This window comes from Monodon monoceros, unplaced genomic scaffold (assembly GCF_005190385.1).
Source record: "Monodon monoceros isolate NGI ecotype Baffin Bay Population unplaced genomic scaffold, NGI_Narwhal_1 Super_Scaffold_4, whole genome shotgun sequence".
Taxonomy (NCBI): Eukaryota; Metazoa; Chordata; class Mammalia; order Artiodactyla; family Monodontidae; genus Monodon; species Monodon monoceros.
Window position 1 is genome coordinate 20255822 of NW_021703781.1, and position 13407 is coordinate 20269228.

General features: G+C 50.5%; 1 protein-coding gene across 2 annotated transcripts in view; it reads left to right on the forward strand.

The window, feature by feature from the left end:
- FAM241B (family with sequence similarity 241 member B) overlaps positions 1-13407 on the forward strand; it is a 126562-nt gene that overhangs the window by 6991 nt on the left and 106164 nt on the right. Inside the window, exons 4-5 of one of the 2 annotated variants that reach the window (XR_003797075.1) lie at positions 1618-1739; positions 2088-2228. The gene's annotated coding sequence lies outside the window, so the exon portion shown is untranslated. Of the gene's footprint in view, positions 1-1617; positions 1740-2087; positions 2229-13407 lie in introns of those variants that run through there. The other variant, XR_003797074.1, reaches the window with a different exon arrangement.

Sequence of the window (13407 nt, forward strand, 5' to 3'; positions counted from 1 at the left end):
TGTGTGTGTGTGTGTGTGTGTGTGTGTGTGTGTGTGTGTGTGTGTGTCTATAATCCTTCGGTTAGTGGGTGGAGGGAGAGCTGAAACCATTTGGCTTTAGGGACCCAGAGCTTGGGAGGAGGAAGATAAAGCTGTCCAAATGAGGCTGAGCCTTTAGGGCAACTACCTAAAGTGCAGGCTGCCAACAGCTGGAGGGGGGAGGGCTGGTCTGCATTCACTGGGCCACCAGCTTTTAGTCCCTCCCATGTTGGGCCCTACAGGAGGCTGGATGCCTGGGTTCAAATTCCAGCTCCACCTCCAGTCAACCAGTGACCTTGGGCAAGGTCCACATTCTCCCTGCCTCTCTGTGCCCTCATCTGCACCTCCCAGGGATGGGAGGGTCAGCGTATTAATCCATGGGAAGCGCTTAGCAGTTTCTGGTGCAAGGTTAGCACTTGATAATACCATATTCACAAAGCAATGGCATTAGGGTTTATGTAATAGTTTTCTTTAGAGCAACATACAATTTACTTAAAATATTTCCAAAAGGAAGACTCATATTGCTATTGCAAATTGAAGACCAATGTTACTTGCCATTCCTAGTAGATATTAGTACAAGTAAATTGAGTGTAGAGAAAATAACATGATTCCATTTTCACCCTTTAGCTAGCTGCCGCTGTCAACCAAGGCTCTAAGCCTGATGCCTTTTTTCTTTGTTAAAAAGGCAGTTTACCAGGATTTAGAAAGGTATCAAAGACCTGCTAGCATCTCACTGAGGCATTCCCCCTGATGGATTCAGAAGACTGAAGAGAAATGAAAAGGGAATGGCTTTCTCACTGAATGATTCAGTGCTGTGTTTGTGAATTGCTTACAGTCACCTTGTGCACCCCAGATCATTTCATGTGAAGGCATCCTACCATGTGAAAGCATCCTACCTACAACTGTGGGGAACACTGTATGATCTTGGGCAAACTGTTTTTAAAATTTAGTCTTTGAAACAATTCATTTGCATGGTTCAAAGATCAAGTGATGTACAAATGCATATGGACAAAGTCTCCCTCCCTCCCCTGTCCCATCCATCCATCCATGCATCCCCCCTCCAACCCTATAACTACTGTTCTTAGCATCTTTTAAATCCTTCCAGAACTTATTTATGCAATTATGTGCAAACACAAATATACTAATTTTGTCTTTTTTAATATAAATAATGGAAAATTAGACACGTTTTCTGCCCTCTCTTTTTTACGTTAACAGTATCCTGGACACATTTCATATTAGTGCATAGAAAGCTGCCTCATTCTGTAGAGTTTTGGTATTGAGGTGAGTTGTTGACCCTCTTTTGCTCTCAAGGGAATCATCTGTACCACAGGGGGTTGACCCAGTTGACCCCCAAGGGCCTTGCAGCACTGACCTTGAACCACTCCATGGGGCTGTTTCTCTGAAATGAGGGGACCCTGAGAGAAATGTCCCCCTTCTTCAGGGCTGGAGGAGGAAGCTCCCTGGATGGTTTCACCTTGGTCCTAGGTCTGCAGTCTGTTCAGCAGACATTCAGGAAGAGTGTCCTGTGTCCCAGGAGAGGGTGAGGCAGGAATAGCCTAGGGAGTCACACCCAGTTCATTTTCTCTGTTCCCTTTGCAGTCGGATGGGATGCCTTTCCTGTCTTCCCCTGGCTTTGTCTGGCTCAGCTCAGCAAGGAGGAGGGGAGGAGGCATGGTGGCCTCACCTGAAACCTGTCCTCCTGAGTCAGGCTACACCCTAAGGTGAGCCTGGCGGGCCTCTCCACCACCTCTAACAGAGAGGCGTGACCCTCCCCTGGCCTCCTTCCATTCTGGAAAAACAAAGGGGCAAGGGTGGATTTCCTTGAAGGCCCCTCTCAGCTCTAAAACTCGACAATACCTGCCAGAGGGCCTTGCCCATAGTAGGTGCTTGATGGACTTTGCTGCTGACATGGCCTGGCATTGCCACTGTCACTGTCCCTGTGCCCCCACCCCCTTCCCACCACACTTTTGATGAAGATCTAGATGAAGGAGATGGAGGGAAGCTGTGAAGAATGACAAAGTCTCAGGCTTTCTTTAGCTCTGACTGAATGAAGTCCTGTTCTTGTGCAGGAAGACCCTGGAGACCCCAGCGATCCTGGTGTGTTGGCCTGAAGGGCTGTGAATGTTGTACCATGGCGCCACCTGGTGGAATGTCTCTGCAGGAGCATGATCTCCATCCCTCCATCGAATCATCCTTCCTCCTGGCCCAGGTGAGTGCTCCACTCAGCCAGCCCAGGCTTACGATTGCCTTGCATTTCCGTGATAGCAGAACTCGGGTTTCTCGTGGAGAGTACATGCGATTCCACTGGAATTAATTTACTATGGTCTCATCCTGGGGTAAGACTCTTGTCTCGTTTCATCCTCCCACAAAGAAAAATAGACGTCTTTCCCTTTTTCACGGATGGCGACTCTGAGGCTTGGAGAGGTTAAAGCAACTCACACGTGGTTGCACAGAGATGGCAGATCTGGGCTGGGACCCCTAGTGGAGGGGAGGTGGGAGGTTGCAGGGTGGCTGAGGCCCCCCCAGGAAGAGACTCTGTCACCAAGGGCCTTGGGCCTGTTTTGAAGAAGAGCCCCTGGTACTTAAGCCTCCAGGGTAGGAGTTGGAATGAGAAGTCTCACACTGGGTGATTTTCTAGTCCAGGATTGCTGTCATCACGGAGGTGGCCCCAGCGAGAGAGACTCACTTGTTCTCTAAGGCTGGGCTCTCTCTAGATTGGGTCTGGGGGGAGCTGTGTCTAGTGCAGCCCGCCCAGTGCAGTGCCCACCAGCACTTCCACACTCACCTGTCTTCATTTCGCCCAGTTTCCTTTGATGAATGTGATTTTGTGATCTGGTGTCATTCAGGACACAGTGTCCCTGTGTAGTGCTTGTCTTTTACATAGGAGGCAAGGAGTAAGGGAGTCAGATCTCCCACTTGCTAGTTCTGTGCCTCAGCTTCCTCATCTGTGAAATGGGGAGAAGGTGTCATTTAGGGCTGTTGTGAGGTCCAGATGGTAGACGTGTATAGTACCTGGTGTGTAGCAGCGTGCCGTGGTGATGGTTTGTATTGGATCCCTTCCTGCAGTGCTCATTGGTGAAAACTGGCTGTCCTTAGCCAACAGTGTTCAGAATGTAATTTGCTTTTGAAATTCCAGGAGAAAAAAAACTGAGAACATTTCCAATATGGCACTTACCAGTATACAGCAGCTACGAAGTTTGCCTCTGAGGCACTGGCCTGGGCTAGAGCCCGCTGCAGCCTAGGGGAGGTGTTTCTTTTGCAACTTTGAGCTCACCTAATCCTGAGAAACCATCTTCTTCTGATGAAGTGACTAAAATCCAGATGCTTTCTACAAGGGAAGGGACAAGGCAACCACAGATGCCTGAGACAGAGTGTTCCCTTCCCTGTGACAGTGATTCTCAACACCTGCCGCACAATAGATTCACCTGGGTGGGCAGCTTTAAAACTTGCAGTGTGGGGTCCAGCCCTGGAAGCCGGGCTGGGCTGGCCAGACTTGCTCCTGGCAGAAGCCTCTCTCGCCATGGGGAGTGGGGTCTGTGGTGCCTGTCCTTTCACACACTACTTGGTTCTTTTCTGTGCTCCCAGCCCCTGATGAAGGCTGGGCCCTAATCAGAGTTTAGGGATCATTGAGTGAATTGCATGAGAAGGTACAAGCGACCAGCCGAACTGAAAGGAGAAGGGCGACCCAAGGGCAGAGCTCACCCTTCCTGCCTTGGCTGGGTGGATCCTGTGACTTCCGGTAGATCGGGAAAAAAAAACTGTCACCTGTGCACTTGGCCTTAATTCTCAAGTTATAAATACAGACAGTCCCCCCTTGTCCACCCCTAGCACAAGTGGTTGAAAGAGAGGGAGGGAGGAAATAGGGAAGGAGGGCAGGAGGGAGGGAAGAAGGAAGGAAGGAAAGAACCTGGGTCAACAGTGTAAGTGCAGCCCTGAGTCAGGGCTCCTGGGGCTTGTTGTGCTGTCTGCCTGTGTCCCTGTGTTTCTCTAAATGAAGCAGTAACCCTCCCGTAGAGACCACCAGATGAGGACTCCCCGAGTCCCCTGGCCCCTTCGCTGCCCCTGCCTCGGGAGCTGAGGGTCCCCTCTAAGGCTGTAGTCTCCATGCATCCCTATCCTTCTGCTGTGCTGCTCCCTGGGGTGGGGTCCTTAAACCAGGCCCAGCCCTGGGGTGTGGAGGGTGCAGCGACCCTGACGTCACCATACACAGATGTCATGAAAATGATGCATTGTGGCCTCACAGCTCAGGAAGGGAATTGCGCTGGGGATGCTTGCTACCTTGTTTTCTCTGCGCCATTCCCCGGGTAGTTCGGCTCTTGCCCTTTGCTCCCAAACCCTTGAGGAAACAGGACCTGCTGTATGTGGCCTCTAACTCCCAGTGCCCTAGTTATACGGGGTTGGAGACTCAAATGCCTTCAGGAGCCTGGCAGGTGGCTGAGAGAACCATGTGAAACAGCTGGGGACCAGGCTCTAGGGAGGGGTGGGGTCTGTGGAGAACTGGGCAGAGAGCATTTGCCTAAAGGCCTTCATGTGGCTGCACAGCACTGTGCAGGGTGAAGCTAACGCTGCCAGCAGGCCAGTCACAGGGCTCTTTGCTGTGTAGTCTCTAGAGCCTGTGTCACAGCTCCCTCTTCCCCAGTTGCCGTGTGGCCTTGGCAAATCAAGCCTGTTTCCTCTCTGTAAGTAGGGATAATAATACCCCCTATTAGAGTTGATGTGCTGACGAAAGTGAAGCAATATATTCCTTAAATACTGCGTAAAATACTCTTGATGTAGCACCTGTATTCCCTTTCTCTGCATGTGACAAATTACCAAACACTTAGCACTTAAGCAACATGTTTATCACTTCAGTTTCTGGGCATGGCTTAGCCAGGTCTTCTGCAAGGCTGCAAACAGGAACCCCAGGACTGGGTTCTCATCTAGAGGCTCGACTGGGAACAGTTCGCTTTCAAGCTCTTCGGGGTATTTATTGGCAGACCGCGCTTTCTTGCCGCCGTAGGACTCGTGGCAGCTCTTTCTTCAAAGCCAGCAATGGAGAGAGACTCTTAAGCAAGTCCACCAGCAAGACCGAGTCTTACATAACGTAATACAATCATGGGAGAGACATCCGGTCACCTTTGCCGCACTCTGTGGGTTAGAAGCAAGTCCCAGGGCCCGCCTACACTCGAGGGGTGGGGATCCCAGAAAAACATGAACATCAGGAGGCCAGATCACGTACGTGGCCACCTGAAAGTCCATCCGCCACAGCACCTGAAAGATTGTTGGACATCATTACGATTGATTGGGTGCCACAACATGCCAGGCAGTGACGCGGGGGTCGGAGGGGGGGGAGTTCGTACATATCATTCCATCTATTTTTACTGTTCTATGAGTAAACGGAAACTCAGAGAGGCCAAGCCAGTTATCTAAACTCATCCAGCTAGTAAGCGACACAGCAGGATTTAAACCCAGGTCTCTGCTGTCTTCCCTAGACATGACATTCGAGGTCAGGGTCAACTTCAAGCCATCCCTGAGGAGCCCTCTAACACCCCAAAAGTATTTTGTTCTGGAGGTCAGTTCTTTCCCTGGGTTCAAGTCCTTCAGCTCTTGTTCTGCTAGGTCCTGTCCTTGGCTGCTGAATTTCTCTGTACCGCCTTCCTTTCGCTCTGTCCTCAGACACTGCTTGAAATGGTTTGGGTTTCTTGCCCCAGATTTACATCCAGCTTCAATTTATCTGTCCATGATTTTTGTCTCTTTTTAACCCCTTCCCACTCAACAAAACTCTACAAACACTCTCCTATGAGGAAAGCCCTGGGCTGGAGACTCCCTCTGCCCCCAACATTCTTACAGTCTAATGAAGAGGCAGCATGTTCATTACTAACCCCAGTCCAGTGGTTCAGAGCTTTTTGAGGATAAGGACAATTAAAAACTAAAACAATACTGTTCTTTAAGAAGATTAAAATCATTTTCTGTCAAGAAAATGAATAAAATCATCAGAATTAGACAATACAGAGAGGGTTTGGACACCTTCACAAAGTCATCAGGCATCTAGGTCCCTCTTATCCAGCAGCCCTGCCTCATGGTCCAAGATGGTTGCTAAGCTCCAGCCATCATGTCCTCATTCCAGTCAGCATGAAGGAGGGAGAGGCAAAGATTAATCATCCCTAACCACCCAGATCAGGTCATCTCTCCAGTCATATGCTCCCTTGGCACTTTTGCTTCCCTTTCAGAATGGAGAGTAATTTATTCTTTGTGTCATTATTTGTTTGATGACCGTCTACCACTCTCCCTTACCTCTCACCAGACTAGAAACTCCATGAAATCTGGCATCATATGTCTCCTCTGTTGCTCTAGCCCTGTTGTGCAGCGCTGTGCCTGGCACATAGTAGGTGCTCCACGAATAGCTATTAACAGGAGGAACACTTTTTACATGTTGTCAATATTATGATGAGTCAGAGTTGGCCTGGTCCAAATCCAGAGTTTCTGAATTGAGTCTGTAATGATGAGTGCTGCTATGGGCCAGGCCCTGTGCTAAGGGCTTCACATGCATTATCTCATTTTAATCCTCACCAGAACTCTGGGAGGTAGATACTGCTGTTATCTACAATTGGCAAATGGGAAAATGGCACCAGGTCATGGAACTACTAAATGTGAAAGCTGTGATTTGGACTTGGCTCTCCTGACGCGAGTCCTGTATTCACTCACTTCCTGCCTTTCTGGGCTAGCCACCATTGCCTCCAGACCTCCCCCACTGCAGCCCTGGCTCTCTTGGTTGCAGCAGACAGCTCAGCAGGCATTGATGCAATCACAGGGGCTCAGGAAGCCTTCTGCATTTGGCACCGTGTCCCAAAGTGGCATCTCTCCTGCAGATGTGGTAGGCACCAACACTGATTGGGAGAATGCTGGTTCCCCAGCTTTCCTTCTCCTCTAACAGCTTTTTAGGAGCCTTTGTGGACCCGGGAGCTTTCTCAGACTACAGAGGAGGGGTAGGTGGGATTGCAGGGCCTGGGACATGTCTTGTAGTGGGTGCTGTGTGTTACGGTGCTTAAGCTTTTGCCTCCCTCTCAGCGGGGCCCACTTGGTAAAGGGAGGGTGACGGGGAAACTCTGGTGCCTTCCAGGCTGCCCTTGAACCACGTGGGGTTTACAGAGCCCCCAGTCCAAGGAACAGTACATTGGGGGAGGGGTTCTGGTATCTCCCCTCAGACTCAAAGAAATATTCCAGATAGGGGCTAAATTCTGGCTTGAGTCAAGGAATCAGAGTATCCAAGCCATAAAGAGCCCTTCTAGACCTTCATTGCACAGATGGGACATGGGAGCCCAGAGAGGGAATTGACTTGCCAAGATCAGACACCGAATGCGACTGTGGCTCATTTGACTGAAGAGTTCATCTGGCCCACAGGCCATCCGAGGGGGCGTGGAGGAGGGTACCAGTTTGACCCCCGGCTTGAAGAGGTTGCTGAGGCTCAGTGGTGGGGGCCACCCTGGGCCCCGCCAATTCTAGTCACTGCTGTCTTGCTCCCAGTGGTCACCAGCAGGTGGTGCTAGGCACACAGTGGCCACTTAACTCCCAGAAAAAGGGAACCACAGACCCGTGTCTGGGAGTAATCAGGGAAGAGGCTGGTTTTGGGGCCCACTTCCAATCACCTTCCCTCTGGAACCCCTGTGCTTGGGCACCCTGGGGGGAGGAGGGACCGGAGGCCCCAAGTGGGGTTCCTCTGGTTCCAGACCCTTTGGGGGGTTGTTCTGTGGTCAGTGAGCAGGCGCCCCAGGGTATGATTCATTTACTCATTTTGAACAATGATGGAGTAAAAGCAATGAGGACAAGTGGGTGCCTCGGCTGACGTGAGGTTCAGCCTGGGCTTCAGCTCAGTCCCCTTCCCCTCAACTGACTTGTACATGCCCATACTCAGTGCACAGGGCGCTTCCTTCTCTTCTGGGCAAAGCCCAGAGAACTCAGGATCCCCCTGAGAGGCTGTCTGGTTCCTAGAACCTTCCTCTCCTCCCTCCTTCCTTCTATCACCCTCTCTCTCTCTTCTCTCCATCTGCTCTCCCCTCTTGCCTCTCTTTCCTGCCCCTCGTCTCTCTCCCCTCTTTTCTCCCTCTGTCCTCCATCCTGTTCCTCTGAGGGACCCTGCAGGTCTAGCCCCTGCCCCCAGCACCTTATCTGCAAACGCAAACAGGGACCAATACCAGTGGGTTTCTAGGATGTGGTTTCCGTGGCAACAGTGCATCTCCTGCCTCTGTGGTTCTCAGCCCTGGGCAGGTTGCTGTGGAGACTCACCTCACTGAAGAGTGATTTGTGGAACTGTTTTTCTTAGCTTCATCTCGTTCCTTCTCTCCAGAGATTCTGCCAACCCAAATGGGCTTTTTCCCACTGATGGCAGACCTGGAAGACTTCTCCAGTGGGCTTCCCCGCCCAGGGCCACAAAGGCCTGGAGAGCATTCTGTTTACTCAGGGTTCCCCTGGTAACCTTCTCCCATTCTAATGGGGAGAGTAAGACACGGCTAGAGGCTGGGGTGAGGGGTCTCCACAGAGAAACAGGGCAAAGCAGACCCGGTTCCCACCTTTCCTGCCCACAGCGCCCTTCAGGACCCTTGCAGCGAACGATGTCAGCCCGAGAGCTTCCTCTCATCAGCCATGTTCCCCAAGAGTCCTCAGCTTTGGCGAGAAGGCGAGAGGCAGCAAGAGGGGTGTGGTGGGGAAAAGAGGGATGTGAACACGGGGGAAAAGAGGTGGATTAAGAGAGAGAAGAAGAGTATTAGGATAGGGGGAAAAGTGAGGCGAGGAGACAGGGATCTTAAGGGGAGAGGGAGAGGGTGAGGGTGAGGGTTCAAGTCACCACAGAAAGCCAACCCATGAATCTGTAGCAGGAGAATTTCTCTGGTGTTAATGTTCCTTGTAAATCACTCCACATCCCCAAACCCCAAACAGGCCTCTTTCTCTGCCAAGGAGAGAATGTGTTTGTTGACATAAAAACATATTAGGCGCGTTGTGCCCCCTCCCTCCCCCAAGTTGAAAGCCATTACAATAATTAATGAAGGCAGGAAATTAAAGAGTCGTTTTCCCCCATTCTCCCCAAATAGATCAGTTGGGGGGTGGGGAATATGTGCTACACTGCAGACAGGAGAAGCGGGGGCTAGAGGAGGGGGTGTGCAGAGACGTGTTTACAGACACAGCTGTAGACAAAGGACCTACTGGAGGGGGCAGAGGGGCTGGGGGCGGGGAGGAGGAGAGCTTGCTCTGCTTCCCTTCCTGGTTTACAAGGCATGAGGGGTTCTGTCACCATGGAAACAGGTCTAGGGGACACGAAGGAGTGTCAGTCCTCCACTCCTGGAGGCTCCTGGATTGTCCTCTGAATGTGTGATGGCCAGACCTCCCTTAGTCCTGGTGAGTGCAGGCAGGAGCCCTTTCTGGGGTGTTGGGTGAGGGCTGGTGGCCAGCTCTGGTCCCCCTCCCTAAAACCAACTCACTGCACGGCACAGGTACTGGTGGTGCAGCCTGAAAGTTCTGTAATCGGGTATACTTCACTGCAGATGTGACAAGCCAGTTTTAGCTCAGGCTGAGAATCGTGACAGTCTTTTAGGTAACTTGTCTCATTTTGCTTAATTTTGAGGTCTTAATGATTCATTCCTTCCTTCCCTCTTTTCCTCCATCCTTCCTCCTTCCTTCCTTTCCTCCCTCTCTCCATCCCTCAATCTTTCTTCCTCTCTTATTTCTTTGGCCAGTCTATTTTCTAGCCTAATTTCATATTTCTAGGAAATACTCATATGCAGATGGTCCCCAACGTATAATGGTTCAACTTAACGATTTTTCAACTTCACAATGGTGCAAAAGCGATAACACATTTAGTCGAAACTGAACTTTGAGTCTTGAATTTTGATCTTTTCCCGGGTTAGCGATATGTGATGCTGGGCAGCAGCGCTGCAGCTCCATCAGCCATGCCGTCATGGGGATAAACAGCCGACACTCTTACAACCATTCTGCACCCACGCAGCCATTCTGCTTTTCACTTTCAGTAGAGTATTCAATAAATTACACGAGAGATTCAACACTTTAAAATAGGCTTGGTATTAGACGATTCTGCCCAACTGTAGGCTACCGTCCGTGTTCTGAGCATGTTTAAGGTGGGCTAGCTAAGCTATTGTATGATGTGTGGCAGGTTAGGTGTATTAAATGCATTCTCCACTCACAATGGGTTTATCTGGACGTCACTTCATTGTGCAAATGAGGAGGATCTGTGATGTAATGTGCTTCTTGTGTGACAAAAAAGGTTTAACCCGTTCCATCTTGTGTGTCTGTCTTGCTTCCTTTTGAGCCTTCCAGAATTTTCTGATATTTTTTCAAAACAAAACACACACAAGGGACACATAGTTTTCAACAGCAGGAGCCCGCAGTGTCCCTCTTTGCCTGGCAAAGCAGTAAAGCTATCCTTCTATAAAACAAAACAAAACAAAAAAATCTCCCCAAAAAACGAAACAAAAGAAAACGAGAAACCAAACCCCCCCACACACAAAACACACTGTTTTTGTGTTTTCATATTTTGTGTGATATTTTCCATATCCTTAATAAACAGTATATAAGGTGTGATACTCCGTGGGTGATTCCCCATAACCTCCCCTGGTATCGTTTCCGCCTTTCTCTTGTTTTATTTTAGGCCTTGTGCATCTCTGAGCATTGCTTGGACTTAGCAGGCAGTTAGCTGTTGGGAAGGGGTAACTCAGCCGGCAGAGAGCAGAGGAAGGAGCTCACTAGCACCTTGGTGCTTGGCATTCTGACACTACACAGTGTACCGCGTGGCAGCACGCTGTTTACTCTCCTTGTCATTGTGGATAGTGGCCTAGTGGGTACTAGACTTTGGGGACACACAGTAGACAGGACAGATGTCGTCCCTGCCCTCTGGGACATGACATCTGCTGGGAGAGACAGACACCAATCAACAGACACACAAAAATATAGCTACAAATTATGAAAAATACTCAACAGGGGAAAAGCAGGGTTCTGTGAGAGAGAATAGCAAGGCCCTATTGTAGGTTGGGGTTCAGGAGGAAGTGACATTTATACTGTGACAAAGTCCACCAGACAAAGTGAAGGGTGAAGGGTGAAGGTCTCTAGCAGAGGTGGTGCCACCAGAAGCTGGTGAGGCTTCAAACCCAGGGTGCCCCAGTGCACCAGAGCCTTCCCAGGCCCAGCAGGGACCCTTGCGATGTGTCGCCATGGTCACAGGTATTTGTAATAATTGCATAAATAAAATAATTTAACTGCAATCTGTTAAGACCACTGCGTTCTCCCTTCACTTTGCCTGACACTTGCAGGGGCCTGTCAGGGCATCGTTGGGGTCTGGCTCAAGGGATGCGGAGTTGGGGGAAGTCTGTTTGGCTTTAAGGAGACGTGTCACCATGGCTGTGGCATTCGTGGCTGGCCGTCCTGGGGTGGGAAAGGCTCCTGTGCATTCTTGCCGCCCCCTGTTCCTGGCACAGAGGTGCCTCCTGGGGTGATGTGAAGGGCCCCAGAGCAGGTGGAGGGGAGGGAAATGAGCTTTGAACTGTGCAAAGGCAGAAGCTGGTCTGGAATAGCATTTTGTGATGTTTGTGGAATTCGTCAGCTTTTTAAAACTTGTAATTTGTTTTGATTTTCTCATTCTAAATAAGTTTTCACTTTTGTACCTATTTATTGTTTTTGGATTTCTGTATTCTTTTCTTTAAGGAACCTCTGCCCTCCAGCTGTAGATCTGGGATCTGCCCCCGTCTGTCTCCTCCTCTGAGGCCAGAGGAGCTTAATGGGTGCTCGAGGGGATGTCCCCCAGGCCAGAGCCGCTGGGTGCATCGTGTGCTATGTGTTCCATGCTTAAAGCTCTGTGGACTTGGCTTTCCAGGCTTCTCGTGTCTCCCTCCACCCCTACCCTCAGACCACAATACATGGCCTTCTGCACTTGTTCTCTTTTAAAGTAGCTGTGCTATCAAACAATGTTTATACATTGTTTATACGTCAAACAATGTTTATACTGTATGTGATATATTAGGTAGACCGGGCAGAATAAAAATACATATATAATGTTTATACATAATACATAAAATTATGGAATGTCTAAAAGGAATGTGTATACACTAGGAAGGAGGGAAGGGAACCCACAGAGGTTTAAAAAGGGCTTGTGTGTGTGTTTCATGATTATGTTTTATGAGAGTGTGTGTTTGTGTGTTGGGTGTTGGCAACCCATGAGGATAAACGCAAAGTGAACCAAGGAATCTTCCAAAGAAAAATGCAAGGCTCGACAGGCCCTGGCTGTGTGGGTTTCTGAAGGTGGTAGGGATGGGGTGCGCTTGGGCTGGGGGTGCTGAGCTGGAAGCCTGACCCCACTAGCCCCCGCTCCAGCTGCTGGCCTCCCGCAGACTCAGCACTTGCTTGCTTCCCCCCATCTTGGTGTTCACACCGCAGAGCCCCTCCCTGTCTATACTTTCCAAGCAACAAAACGAAGATGTGTTGACTATTAGGTGGAGGCTTCAGCTTCCTTGAGGAAGAGCAGGAGTGTTGTTCGGGGCTGCACGCTGCCCGGTTCCTAACAGTTTCTTGTGCTCTGACCCAGTTTCCGCCAACCAGCCCCAGAGGGGCAGGTTTACACAGCTGGTTTACACGAGGGAGGTCTGGGAAGTGGCTCTTCACAAGCTCCAGGTCCCCTTGGACACGTGACCGAGCGTCCTCACTTGTATTTTGAGGCCTTGCTTGGTGGGCTGTCAGAGGCTGGGAGCTGGACCCTGGTCCTTTCCGTCCTCCTGGGCCTTGGGACAGGCCTTGCAAGGCCGGTGGGATGGGGGCGAAGATGCCGCTCTCCCGTCACAACTGGAACCGCAGGGATTAGACAAAGAACGTAACTAAGGAGACAGGGCAGTTTGGCCATCCAGCCTGCCTCCCATCTGGAGATCTGGAATCCTCCTGGGAGCAGTGTGGGATGAGCTCATGTGCTGGGGGCTTTCCTCCAAAGCAGGAAGAACTCTTTGATCCACCATGGCTCGTCTTCCTGAGGCTGTTTTTAGCCCCCAGTCCGGGCCTGTGATGTGCAGAGCTCTGAGCTGTCCGGTTTCCTGTGACCGTCCCAGCACCTCTGGTGCATGGATGTGGTGACTGGACCAGTGAGTGGGCACATTTATGTCCACCCGCCACCCCAAGGGGGGAACAGGCACCTGGAGGACCTGTGTGCCACCCCCTCCCGTCTCTGCAACAGGAAGCACAGGCGGCATGGCACATACAAACCTGCTTCCTGGAATTACGGGCGCCATTCTTCCGGATGCAAGAGATCCCATTAAGAAATCATGCAAGGAAAAGACTACACACACTTATTTTAAAACAAACAGGAAGTTGTTATGGCCTCTTTGGACAGAGGGACATCCGTTTCATGAGAGTTTTACTCTGGGC